A 13,627-nucleotide genomic window follows, 5' to 3' on the forward strand; every position below is an offset into this window, starting at 1 on the left:
GTTTAAATGTTTTTTTCTTTTCATAGATATTGGTATCTCCAATACAAGAATAAAGTGTGACAACTAATTGCTTTTTTTAATCACAAAAAAAGAAATAATCAAATCAAGATCCAACTTGACAAAGACCTAGGCAATGTTGTCAGAGTTCAGTGTTAATCCAGCTGTGAGCAGGAGTGTGGACTATCCCCGAAGTCCCTTCCATTTGAATGATTTTACAACCTCATTTATCATAAGCAATAATTTCACCTCTACATCAGAGATTTTGAGGAAGCACAGAAAAGGAAAAAAAAAAAGAGTTAATTGTATTCTTCACTCAATAGCTGACCTTTTTTGTCACAGTGATATCTGCTGAGACTAAAGTGTCAGTCTGAATCACCCATCTTAATTTTGCTTTCCTTGTTTTAGGTTTTGTCTTTGCAAGTTTTCTATAGAAAATAAGCCATTTTTAAATCAGTTGGACCCTCATTAATTACTAACAATTTACACTAACATTTTGGCTTTTCATCACAAATGTTTCATACTAGATTTACTGAAACATTTGATTCATAAAGGATTAAGTTTCTAAAGCACTGACTTCTGACAGGTAAGAGACAGGAATAATAATAACAATATTATTATCATCATCATCATCAGTAACACTGTCTCTGTTCTAGCTCAAAGCCACGCATCATCATCAGTAACACTGCCTCTGTTCTAGCTCAAAGCCACGCTGAGGCCAGGGTAGAAATGTGAGGACTCAACCAGCTACATCTACATCGGTCTATTAGTTTATCACGTACACATTTACATAAAGCAAAAAACACAATCTCATGTTTAGATCGCCAACTTGAAGCAGACATAAAGCTCAAAAAAAAAAAAAAAAAATCAACCATAACTTCATAAGCTGTTTGCCAGCACTCTGCATTAAAACAAGAGGTGTGTGAGACCTAGGTACAAAACCACAGGGAACTAACCATTCTGAGACATCAGAAAAAGCTTCTAGGTGAATGAGCAATAGCTTGAGAAACAGAACAGGACTACATGAGAACAAAGATGAATGTCAAATTATTTCAATGGAAGTTTCTAATACACAAACCCCAAAATACTATTCTGAGGCTGACACTGACGATCTCTGACATCACCTTATCCAAAAGACACAGAACTAGTCAAAAGCATATAATGAGAATGCTGGAATGTAGTATTTTTTAAAAAGAAAACCAGTATTATTTACTAACTGAAAATTGCACTAGCATATAAAAAACTAACTTTGGCTGCTCCAAAGCAAACACCATGGTGATAGAAGTGCTTAAAAACTGACAAACTAGAAAGGTGTATGTTTCCAAAAGTGAACATAATACAGTGAACAGAAATGAACCAGAATAAAGGCCATTTAAATTCTCTACAGTAGCACTCATGGCAGAATCCCACTGCAATTCCACCAACATTGTAATGCAACTGCTGTAGACCTGTCTACTTCTATCATTAAGAAAAGGCATGCTTAAAAGACTATTACAGCTAAATCATTATACATTCAAAAACATTTTCAAAAAGTGGTCTTTTAAAATAAAATAATTATAAATACAAAAATATTTAATTTGGTTCTCTCAGGTCTGTTTTTAACTGCATGCAAAAAACGCTGTCATGACACATTCTAGGAGATGATCTTTAAATCAATACCTCTATCTTTTAGAAACTGTAAATCTTAAAAATTTTGGTAACAAAAAACTTAAGTCTGTATCCTAATTTATCCCATTAATAAACCCATAACCCATTCTGAAGTGACAATATAAGAAATAATGAGCCACTATGACAACAAGAAATGGAGTGATATTCAGCTCTTACAAAACCAGTCTTGTTCAGAAAGAACTACGAGGCTCACAGAAGGTCTCACGTAAACTAAGACTCACATCATGTAGATTAAGAATGATACTGTGTTAGAAAAACAGGAAAACTTTCGGGCTGTTCTTCCAGCCTCCAAGTTGTTCATGTAAGAGAATGAAGATCCCAGATAAACTCAAAGGAAAGAGATAGTTTAACAGGATTTTGGAAGAGCAGCCTCTAGTAAGTGTAGGAGAAAAGCAACTGGAGACAGAAGAGACGAGTAATCTTGACACATCGCAAAAAAAGCTTTGCATTTTTAAGAATAACCTTAAGGATAAGCATAAAACTCAAATTGCAATACAGTAGGTAAAAAAGTCTTTGTAACGATTAAGTAGACAAGTGCTCCTTTCTTTACAAATTCTCTCCTTCAGATACATGCTTCTCATAAGCTTTCCAGAGACCATCAGCATTCCACAGAAATATTTTTCTCTGAATACAATTACATCTGTGAGAAAGAATGTTCTTCTCTCTCTCGATACAGTATCACCTGCTACTAACTATTCTCTTAGCAGTTTTGGATAGGAACAGAATGCCATCATCTGAGACAACATTTCCAGCCACAAAATTTTAAACTAAGCATTTTCAGTTAGGATTTGCCAGGGATGTCCATTCCCACCTCTTCCCTTCTTCTCAGGGAGGTCCAAGATCACAAAACACTGCTAATCCATACCATCAAAAGGTATTCAACACCCCCAAATAATTCATACTTCCAAAGTTAAAGGCTTTCTTCCCAAGCACTGAACAGTTAGCTAAACAGTTCATACAAATCTAATTTAGAGCACATAACCTCTGCTTTAAAGGCTACTGGGGCTGCTCCCACTGCAGCTCCCTTCACTGGAGCAGGCCCTGCACCAGCTGGGGCCCATGCCAGTTTCAGTGGTGGGAACCACAGAAGAAGTGAGGGTTTTATTACTTGTTACAGATGAGCATGCAGTGATAGGACATGGGGTAATGGTTTTAAACTGAAGGAGGGTGGATTTAGATTAGATATGAGGAGGAAATTCTTCACTGTGAGAGTGGTGAGGCACTGGAAGAGGTTGCCCAGAGAGTTTGTGGAGGCCCCATCCCTGGAAGTGTTCAAGGCCAGGTTGGATGGGGCTTTGGGCAATGTGGTCTAGTGGAGGGTGTCCCTGCCCATGGCAGGGGGGTTGGAACTAGACGATCTTTGAGGTCCCTTCCAACCCAAAACATTCTATGATCCTATGAAGTAGAAGAGTCATGGACAGGTTGATCCTCACCATTTGCAGCTGGTGTGGCACATTTGGCTAGGGTTGCCAATGGCTTCCTGCCCTAAAGCAGATTACTGGTCACTGTCAAGGACCTTCTGTGGTTTCCCAAACACAAAGGTTACCTTCCCCTTCCAAACATACAGACACACACATACATGCACACTAATTTAAACAACGTCCATGAAATGCCTGCTGAGCACAAGTCAACATGATAACTATGGAATTTTAACATTTTACTGCTTTTTACTAAAGTTATTGTTTTGTTTCAATAACCACTAGTCTTAATAAGGAAATCCAATTTTTTTGACTCACGATGAAATAAGCTTTCTTATGCAAAATAATACTTTACATTCAATACCCTGCTTATGCACTTCTGCATCAACTTCAGTTAGATTGCTAATAATGCTATTTATATTCTAAGCTAGCTTTTAGAGTAATAAAAATCAATAAAAGCTAAGTTTCAGTTGATAGATTAATTATTATTGAAAAATTTAAAATGTCCAAAATGTTGTTACACACTTTAAAAACCATTTTTGTTCAAACTGCCCTGCAGCTGAAACTGCCTCAGCCCACAGGACATTTCAATCAGATGGATTGCTGCATTGCTTGCATTGCAGGCTTCTCTCAAATACTCCACTTTGCTTTAAAAAATAGTTTCATGTCATTGAAAAAGACATAAATGCAGTAATTACTTTTGCTGTCAGCACAACAGAGAAATGGACTTGTAACCACTGAGGTGTAATTCTGGCCCATTATATAATTCTCTCTGTCCATTCCCTTCCCCCTACTTTTTTATTTTGCTGCTAGGCACATACCATTTCAGATTCTTATTTTCCATTAAAGTCATCTGAGTTTTGTATAGCAGATATTCAATGTGACATTCCCACATCTGATCTTAATATAAGGAATCCACAGAAATTCTTTAGGTTTTCTAGCATTTCAGTACATGTTTGAAGCTGTAGTATAAACATTTTTCTGTAAACCTCTAGTATGGAAAATACAAGCCGAATAAGATGCTTTCAAAAGAATCAGACTGATGAAGGAAACAGCCACAAAGATACCCCCAAATTCCAGTGCACCACCAGCCTGTGGTTTAAAGAGACATCGTACAAAGAACATTTCTAATGATTCACTGGTTTCTTCCTAAAAACATATGCGCATTGGTAAGAAAAAAACGACACTTGGGGAAGGACTGTCTTTTCCATAAAAACAAGCCGTATTCCTACATGCAGAAGACCAGTTTCTGAGCGCACCCAAGTTACTCCTGCCACAAAAAATGGTGCTGAGTCAAAATGTCGCTATCCCCATCCCCCTTCCTGCACCAACTTGCTTTTGCCTTGCAGTTCTGCTGGCTGAGCACATATCTGAGAGCTTCCCAGTTCACGTCATGAAAAGTCAGTCAGGTTAGTTTCAGCAGTTTTAATTAGCCCAGCTGATTTTGCCTGAACCAGATGGGAGCCCATTCAAACTATTTATTTTGCAGAGCTCCAGGGATGGTTGCACTACATCAGCTTTTTGAAAACAATGAGTACTTGAGATAATAAGATATTTAACCAGTACTGCAAGATGTGCAAGCAGATATGTACTTTCAGTAAAACCCTGTGTTCAACATCACATTTGGGCAATAAATAGAATCTCGACAACACAAGCATCATCGGTTATCTTGACTTTTCTTTAGCTTCTTAACCATGCTAAAAATCTAGAAGAAACAAATCTAGGCTTCCTCCCATTGCTCAAAAATGACTTTGAACAATTAATTATTTTTAAAAAAAAAAAAATCAATTTTACTACAACGACCTTTTCCATGTTTAGTAGAAGGTCAAAGTACACTATCACAACTTCATATCAAGGTGCTGGAAAAGTGCAAATGTTTCTATTAAATCTACACATTTCCTAAAAATTTCCACAGTAGAAATACAAGACAAGATATAAGAATTCTTTCTCACTCTGAAAAAAATGTGATGAAGCAATTAACTACCACAAAGTGCATTTTGGGAATCAACATCATTTATCCCTTGGCTGACTATTCAGAAAAGCCCGGAAAAGTTAACTGCAAATAAAAGACAACTATTTTACACATCATTTTTTTATAATCACTCTTCGCAGTGCAGCACTGAGAACCAAAGCTTCCTCTATTTACCACACACAGCTCTGATATCTGCTAAATACCATCTTCCTACCTCTTTGCACAGTACCAAACCTTTCTGTCATCACCCCAAAAGGCACAGCACAAAACAAGCAAAAATCCCAAACCTCAATGATCTGAGATTCTATTACATTTCTGCTTCAGAAACAGTTTTCAATCATAATTTTTAAACACACTGTTATTACCATGTCCAGGCAGCACCCAAAATATTTAAGTAAAATGGGTTTACAGTAATATAATATTTTATTTGAACAACAGTAGAATTGGAAAAATTGCATCTTTTTCACTACACAAGCCTTTCATCTGGTCTCGCTTGCTTTTCTTTACAAGTTGAAAAACATCCTTACAGAGGTGAAAAGAGCTAATGTTATTCACAGGAACTATCTAAAACCTACAAAGAGTTTTATGGATATGGATTACCCAGTAAAAGATTTTATTTTTTCAAGAATACCTGACCTTAATTCTCACATTAAGAGAGTCCAAAAAAGGATACTGAACTCGAACACTTTATCTGAATGATCTTTCCGCACTTCTAAAAACCGACGTATCCAAATGGAGCGGGGTCCAATATCAACAATTAGTATGATCACAAGCATGGATTTTTAACCCAGAAAAAGAATAAAGACAGGAATCTTTGGTATCCAAGATCAAAAGACAGACGAATGCAGCAATGAGTCAGGGACCAGCAGGTGGGCCAGAGCACAGCTGACTGCAGCCACAGGACACGCTCATCCTTGACCAAGCTGCCAACAAAGCAAACCAAAATGACAAGTGTCACTTAGAGATCAATGAGATGCACATCTTGCTCTACAGAATTCATAGTATTCATGATTATATATCACATTTACATTTTGCTTGAAGTCTATCCTTTTCTCACTTAAAATGAGAACTTAGAAGTGCCCACTTTGTACAGAGCAAATACAATTTGCATTCTTTATTTCAACAGGGTAAATTTTAAAATCCACTTAGAAATGTTTCGGGAAAAAAACCCAAAACCACCACACTGGTTTGTCTGTATTAGAGCAAAATAACAAAGTATTTTGAATTCTTTTAAAGCTTTAAGTAAAACATCAACTACATCAACACCAGAATGTCAATTATCCCTCAATTATAATAACAAAAAGCAGTTATGTTTGCAGTTTGTTATTCAGCAAAATACGCTGTTTGGCCACCACTGTCTTCAAACATACCACAAGAATGAGTTCAAAAGTCAAATGTTTAACTTAAACTAATCGCCAAAAAATCCTTTATCACAAGGCTTGTCAAAGATGATTGGTGGAAATGCTAAATTTAACTGTGTAGTATGTGATATTAATGTTAAAGTCACAGAGTAAAATGCAGCAGAATTGACTGAAGATCTTTACACAAAGAAGTCAAACTGTTGACTGTTCCATGGGGAAATTATTATATGACTATAATAACAACTCATCCAAAAGAAGTACCAATGCCCTGCTCTTAAAAAGAAAACAAAAACCAACAGCAAACAAAGGGGCTAAGAGAAAAGCAGCCAAATCCTCTTGCTGCTGGTATGATCCCCAGGCAGTTCCAGCCCACCTGACTTGCAGAACTACAGGGCCCAGACTTCGGATACAGCACAGCTCTATATGCTACAAGAGTGAAATTAAACATCCTCCTCCTTTTTGAAATGTTGCTTACTGCTCTTCTTACCTCTATGTGTTCTAATCAAATTTTGCTAGTGACAACGCATCTTTTCCCTCTTCTGCTGATGGTTTACATCTGGTATAGACTTAATGAAGACTACATTCTGTACACAGAAATCACTAATAGCATTGAACATACAAATCTAAAAGTTACAGAAATGTTCCCAAAAATAACACACAGACACAAAAACAATTGTATTTTTGTTGCAAAGTGGAGTCAGTCACCACACCCATCTCCTTAATCTCCTAATTAACATTCTGAAACGATGCATCCTACCTAATATGATGATCACAGACCAGTGGCTGAGCAGAAGAAACCTGGCAAAACAAAGTTCACCTGCTTCAGCCATGAGGAAGAAAGAGAAATGTTGAGGATACTTGTACCATTCACAGAAGAAATATTTCTCAATTTGCATCATGTCATACATGTTAGGAAACAACAACAGCAGGTTGCAAGAACTGAAAAGAAAACTCTTCCTGGATGTACAGAAAACAGGCGTCTACAGACTCAATGCCTACCTACATTGTTTTTCCTATAAAACTTGCTCCTGTATTCGATAGGATTCTTGGAGACATTGGTATCGGAGACAGTGTAAACTGCCTGAAATGGGAGCAGTTTACCCACCGGGAACAATGGCTGAACAAAAGCCACTCAAAGAACAGTTAGATAATGGAGTTAAAATGCCTGTAACCACCATCATTTTAACTTTCATTGCCATGTACTTATGCCAAACTAAGCAAATAGAAACAATGCTCCAAAAGAGAGAAATATGTATTGTCATGTAGATAAAGAGCACCCTTCTCTTTAAAGCCGAAAGAGCAATGAGAGAAACAAATCCTGGAGAAAATTAGCACACTATTTTCAAAACAGAAGTGTTACTTTTAATGTGACCATGTAATACAGAAGGCATCTAATTCCTGTTTTCTTCCCTAGTACATCTGCGGTACTTCTAAAAAGAAATAAAGATGAGATCAGTATTTGAGGAATGTTCTGAAAGGAGATCAAACAGGTTAATCAGGGTACTGTATTTCTAACTATCCTATCCTCTGAAGCATGCAGTTTGCAGCAATTTATATTGTCTGAATATCGAGTTGCATTTAAAGTGGCTTTTTAAAAATGAAGTACAGTGCCTTCACAGGTTTGTGCTTTCTTACTTTACAAGCTAATTGTCATTTTTCTTTTTCTACCCAACTGAATCTCCTTCAGTGTTTACACACAGTGAGTGTGGGATTGGTCAAACTAAACAAAGCCAAAGAGGCTGCTGACAACCAAGGGAGCACAGACAAGCCACGACAATAGACTCAGAACCAATTCCAAGGGAAAAAGAAAACTTCGGCACAATGGTTTTTTGAGAGTTGTACTGCATTTCTCATTTGGGAGTGGGATCTTCTGAATTCGTAGGAAAACAAAAATATCAACCAGGTTTTCTGCTCTCCCAGCTGTTTCTTTTTGAGTTCTAATACAAACAGCTGTTCTACCTAAAGAGATAGGAGGACTCGACACTCAGCTGTGGGGTAGAAAGGGAGAGAAAGTACTGAGAAAGCACATTAAACAGGATAGGCATGTATCTGGACACTAACTGTTGAATTTGACTTTCAAGGCAATAACTAAGCACTTTTGAAGCCCTCAGAACTGATGTCAGGAATAGAAAGACAGTACTGATTGAAGCCATGCAGACAAAGCACATCTGTAGTGCCGAAGTCTGCTAGGATGGCAATACCCAGAGAAGATCAAAAAAGTTTAAAGTTGCTGCTGCAGTCAATATTCTAACTATTTCTTGGGAGAACACTTTATACCTACAAGTTAATCCCAGCAACAATGTTATGAAGCTGTTTCCCAATCTGGACTTCTGGTATCACCCTTTAGCTCTGCATTTGGAAGGAAGACCTCCTCCTCAGGGGCCTTGCCAACAATTTATTTTTTTATCAAGGTCCGAGGCTCCTGATGCAAATCTAGTCCTAGTTCTCATAGCGAAATCCCATGTCCTAACAGCATAAAAGTCTTCCATCACCAGCATTCGTACCCCTGCTTCCTATGGAAACTGCGCTTAGAAATCACAGGTCTTTTGTCCCCGTATTTTTTTGAAGTGACTAGCAACAGAAGGGAGGGGGTCCAGATAGTAATAAATAATAATAGGTTAATATTGTAAAGATATGGAAGTTGCACAATTATTTTTTTTAAATTAAGTTTGCTAAAAGTGAAAGATGCAGATTAGCTGCCACAGTAATTCAAGGGCTAGACAAAGCAGGCCAGCTACCCTTCCACCTGAGCAGTCAGCGCTGTATACAGCCCTGAACCAGCTCAGCAGGTGTTAGGCTCTTCCCATTCAAAGGCTCCGTGAGGAAATGAGGGAACTATAGGAATGACTTACGAGTGAGGAGGAGAAAGCGTGGGAGACAGAAAGAGCTGTGGGAAAGGATCATAGAAAGAACATGCAGCTGATGCCTGGTGAGAGGGAGCTACGCAAGTAAACTGAGATTACAGCAGCAAAAAGAAGCAAGCAAGCAAAGAACACATCTGTTTCAATCGGTCTGGGAAGCAAAACTACACATTATACTTTTCTTGTGGTCTTTCTGTCACTGTCAGAGTGATCTGCCTAATTTCCCCTGCAGCACTCACCCAAAATCTTTACATTTTGATTACCAGATCTAAGCCAGAGCTGGACATACTCTTCTTCCAAAAGAAAAGGGAAAATAGAACTTCAGGATGGGAGCATGCAGATAGACAATAAGCCCACAAAACAGTACCAGCAGGTTCAAGTACAACATAGCATCTCCATATGGTGACCTCAGAACAAAGAACATGCATAGACACAAAACCAAATCAACCTAGGTGTGAGGAAATATGGCATAAGATCTTAATGGGAGGAATGAGTCACATCACACAGTTAGTTCAAAACAACTGCACTCACTGGAACCTTGCACTCATTGCATTATTGTAACTCATTGCATAAGAGAGCTATGGTATTTCTACAGCAAATTAAACCAGAATAAAGCAGGAATCAATAAAGCAGGGAAAATGCTGGATAAACAAAAGCTTATATTCACAAGTGCAGAAAACGTGTACAAAAAAGGCAATTTTCCATTAACTGTGTTTTTAATTGTTGAGTTACTGATATTGATAGCTATTATATTATATAGCTATAATATTATACATTATATTAGCTATACAGTTACTTGCATGCAATATAGCGTAAGTCTTAGCCTGGTCTTCAGCAACCAAGAAGTTCTTTGCATGTCAACAGATTCACCTTTTCAGGCCAGACAGCTCAAGCAAATTATAAGATTTCAACTTATACGGCATCTGTTTTCTTGATTCAAAACATCAACTATAACATGTGTTTCTCAACTGTAAGATAGGAATGAAGGGTATAGTCCTCTTTTGTGAAGTACTCCGAAATATACCCATTAAAGATGCTCAGGAAACTTTGTTATATGCTGATATGGATCTGCCCCGTGCTCCAGACCCGTGCATTGCTTGGTCCTGCCCTGGCAAGGGTCTCCCTTGCTGAGGCACAGGATAAAGGGGCCACGACTCCCCTCCCCCCCATTTTCTATTGAATGTAACAAGCACATGAGTTTAAGGTTAAGACTGATACACAAATTAACATGCATCATCTTCTCCATGGTAACTGTTTACATGTGTTTTCTGTAGACCAAACTGTGGTAAACACAAGGTAACTCAAGCTTTACCATCCCCCAGTGAAAGAAAGGTAAACAATTTTACATATCCTGTAGGTACCACAGGGTAGGAGCATTCACACCGTTACCATGGAGCAGCCCTGAGCCATTCATGTGTTCAAGCCTGCAGTGGAGAGGACAAGGAGAGGAATTAGCATGAGCTGACAACACTGGAGATGGGATTCAGAGCTCAATTCATCTCGTGCAATAACCTGTCACAGCCAAATGATACTTTGAATCAAGGGGGAAAAAAAAAAATCTGTTTTTAAGAATCTTAATGACAAAAAAACACCCCTAAACCATTCAAAGATAAAATGATGCTCCACGAGGGGACTTTGTGTTGTAAACGGGAGGGGGGGAAATCCAAGAACAAAATAAATCCCCCAGCTACTGCTACACTTGCACTCCAATCCAAGCCAGGGAATGCAAGGGAGAAAGCATCCAAGGAGGAGACTGAAGATTGTGCTGTTCATGTTATTAAGACGTGCTTTTAATTTCTCAGACTACAAGCTAAACCCTGCAATAATGTCACTTGGAAAACAGAAGGCTGAGTGAGCATCTGAGGGTGAAAAGGAATGTTTTCACAGGCGCAGTTAGTAAATACCACTGGCTCCTGCAGACATTCTTCCTTAAATGGAAATTAACATTGCTTTAGGTTACCAAAAATCCCCTCTTGATACAACAGAAGTGATAGGCTAGTTATTAACCTTTTAGCACCTGCACTAAAAGGTACAAAAATTAGTAAAAAGCTATATATATAGATTACTTTTGGCTCAAGAACAATTTAAAACCTTTCCCCTTCACTGCCACATGATTCTCATCTGTAGATTTGGAAGAGTAAGGAATCCGAAAGTCTCTCAAACGCTATAAAAAAAAGTTAAAAAAAAAAAATCTCTGCATATCTATGACTAACTGCACAAGGACACTAGACAATTTAAAGAAAGGAAACTACTCCAGATAGAATCAGAACTGAACCTTCACCCTAAAGTTGAGCCAAACTTTATTTGGACACTGAAATAACTCTGCATTGCTTTGATTTTATTTTTATTTCCTATTTTTTATTTTCACATGCCCCCCTGCAATTGCTTCTCCCAGCCAAGAAAACAAGACTGTTCTCCCTCCCCCCAAGATTCCTAACAAATTTAACAATGTGATGGACAAGGGCTGAGGCTCCACATCAGCTTAAATTAGCCTGTGCCTATTCACTGTACTCCAACTCTCCCTCTTTCCTGCTCCTGCCCACGGGCATCTGCCAGTCCACTCATCACCTCCCCTGATACTGGCAAGCCACGTCAGGGTAACTTACTAGCAGAAAGCTAACCCTATAAAAAGTGAATAGTCTTTTGTACACCTTGGTCTGGCTAACTACAGGATCAAATGAGTGCCAGGGTTGGCACAGGCAAGTCAGGTAAAAGCAATGCAGCCTGGACATGGAAAAGGTTAAACTCTCAGCAATTCAAACCAGAGAAATACTGAAGTATTCATCTAAAGCACGTACTAATGTGGAACGTTATTAACTACTTTGGGATATAAATAGTCTCCCTGATAACAGTAAACACGATCTATTTTTAAGGGGAAACAAACTATTGATTCAGATTTCAGAGTTCTGATGCATGGCCAAGGTGACTTTAACATGCAGGCTGTATGGGCTACAGAACAGTCTTCCCCTTGTAATCTGCACGGCTGCTATTACTTTAAGTAGCAACAAGAGGACTACTACAGAGCTGCAGAGCTCATCCATCCAACCACTAGAAGTTTTACCAACACGCCACATCACGGCATAGCCCCATGTTATAGGGGTAAAAAAGCCCATCTGGAGTCAAGGACAGTGGATTAACGCGCTCCTTTTTACATCTCAGCTCCACGCACAGCTGGGCCACTGTAACTGAAAGAAAACTGCAACATAAATGAGCAGGATGGAGACACAAGGCAAGGTGGACTTGTTAACCTTGCCTTTGCACCACAAACAGCATGAACTCAGAAATACTGACAGACTGGTCAAAACAGCCCAGCCTCATCTGCTCACCCTGGAGCCTGGAACTGCCCGTTCTTCTGTCCTGGCACAAGGTTCACCTGTACAGGAACTGATGCCGCTGTAAATTAATTCATCAAAACCCAAAAATGTTATTTTCAGACCTGCCTATTATAAAAACAGGTGTCCACACACAACAAAAGGGACAGCACAAGGACAGGAACCACTAGACCTGGCCTAACTCCTTGTGAAATTTGTATCAAATTACCCTCTCTCTTGGCATAGATATGCAAAAATGTCATTAAAATACGTATACTTTGTACATATAGCATTCCTCACATTAGTGATTTTTTCTGCTAACATATGCAAGTAATTTTAGGGAGAAACACCCATTGAAATCAAGACCACAAAGACTGTAACACAGCTATTACTACTGCTTTAAGTAAAATTTTCCACATTTTTTGAAATGGAACTCCTTTTTCTGAAAACAATTAAAGCTCCATTGACAATTCCATGATTTTTTTTTTCAATTATTGTACTTCTGACATGGATTTGTAATAAGATAAAAAGAAGGCATTGTTAATTAAGCTGTAGTAGTTTATGCCTGAAATGTAAGTCTGGCCTAGGATCTTTTCTGGCTGTAAATCTGAAAATGTGAAACAGCTAGGTTAACATTTGGCTATCTTTACTTGCATGTTACGGAGTAACTGGAGTTGGGATAATAAAAGGCTCTGACTATCTTCTGTAGCTGCTTTTCAACTTATGGTTTCTGTTTGCAAACTGTTTTTAAAATGTGTAGAGACATAAGTACATCTATGTATTGTCATATCAAACACCCACAAAGGCTTTCACAGTCATTCACCACTGACGGGAAATACTGTAAGAAAGGATTTCTTCCCGAAGTCCAGTTAACATTATAAACAACTTATTGGGTCAGTGACAGCAAAAAATCACCTTGCAAACAGGATGCAGACAGATTCACTTATGCATCTCATTGAACCTGATAAGATTTTGTTGCAAAAATAACAAATACATTACACAAAAAACCAACAAACAAAAAGCCACACACAGAGAAAAA

General features: G+C 38.3%; 1 protein-coding gene across 1 annotated transcript in view; it reads right to left on the reverse strand.

The window, feature by feature from the left end:
- The window catches only part of PAWR (pro-apoptotic WT1 regulator), an 85,582-nt gene that overhangs the window by 41,817 nt on the left and 30,138 nt on the right, over nt 1–13,627 (reverse strand).

Source organism: Grus americana, chromosome 1 (assembly GCF_028858705.1).
Source record: "Grus americana isolate bGruAme1 chromosome 1, bGruAme1.mat, whole genome shotgun sequence".
NCBI classification, from domain to species: Eukaryota; Metazoa; Chordata; class Aves; order Gruiformes; family Gruidae; genus Grus; species Grus americana.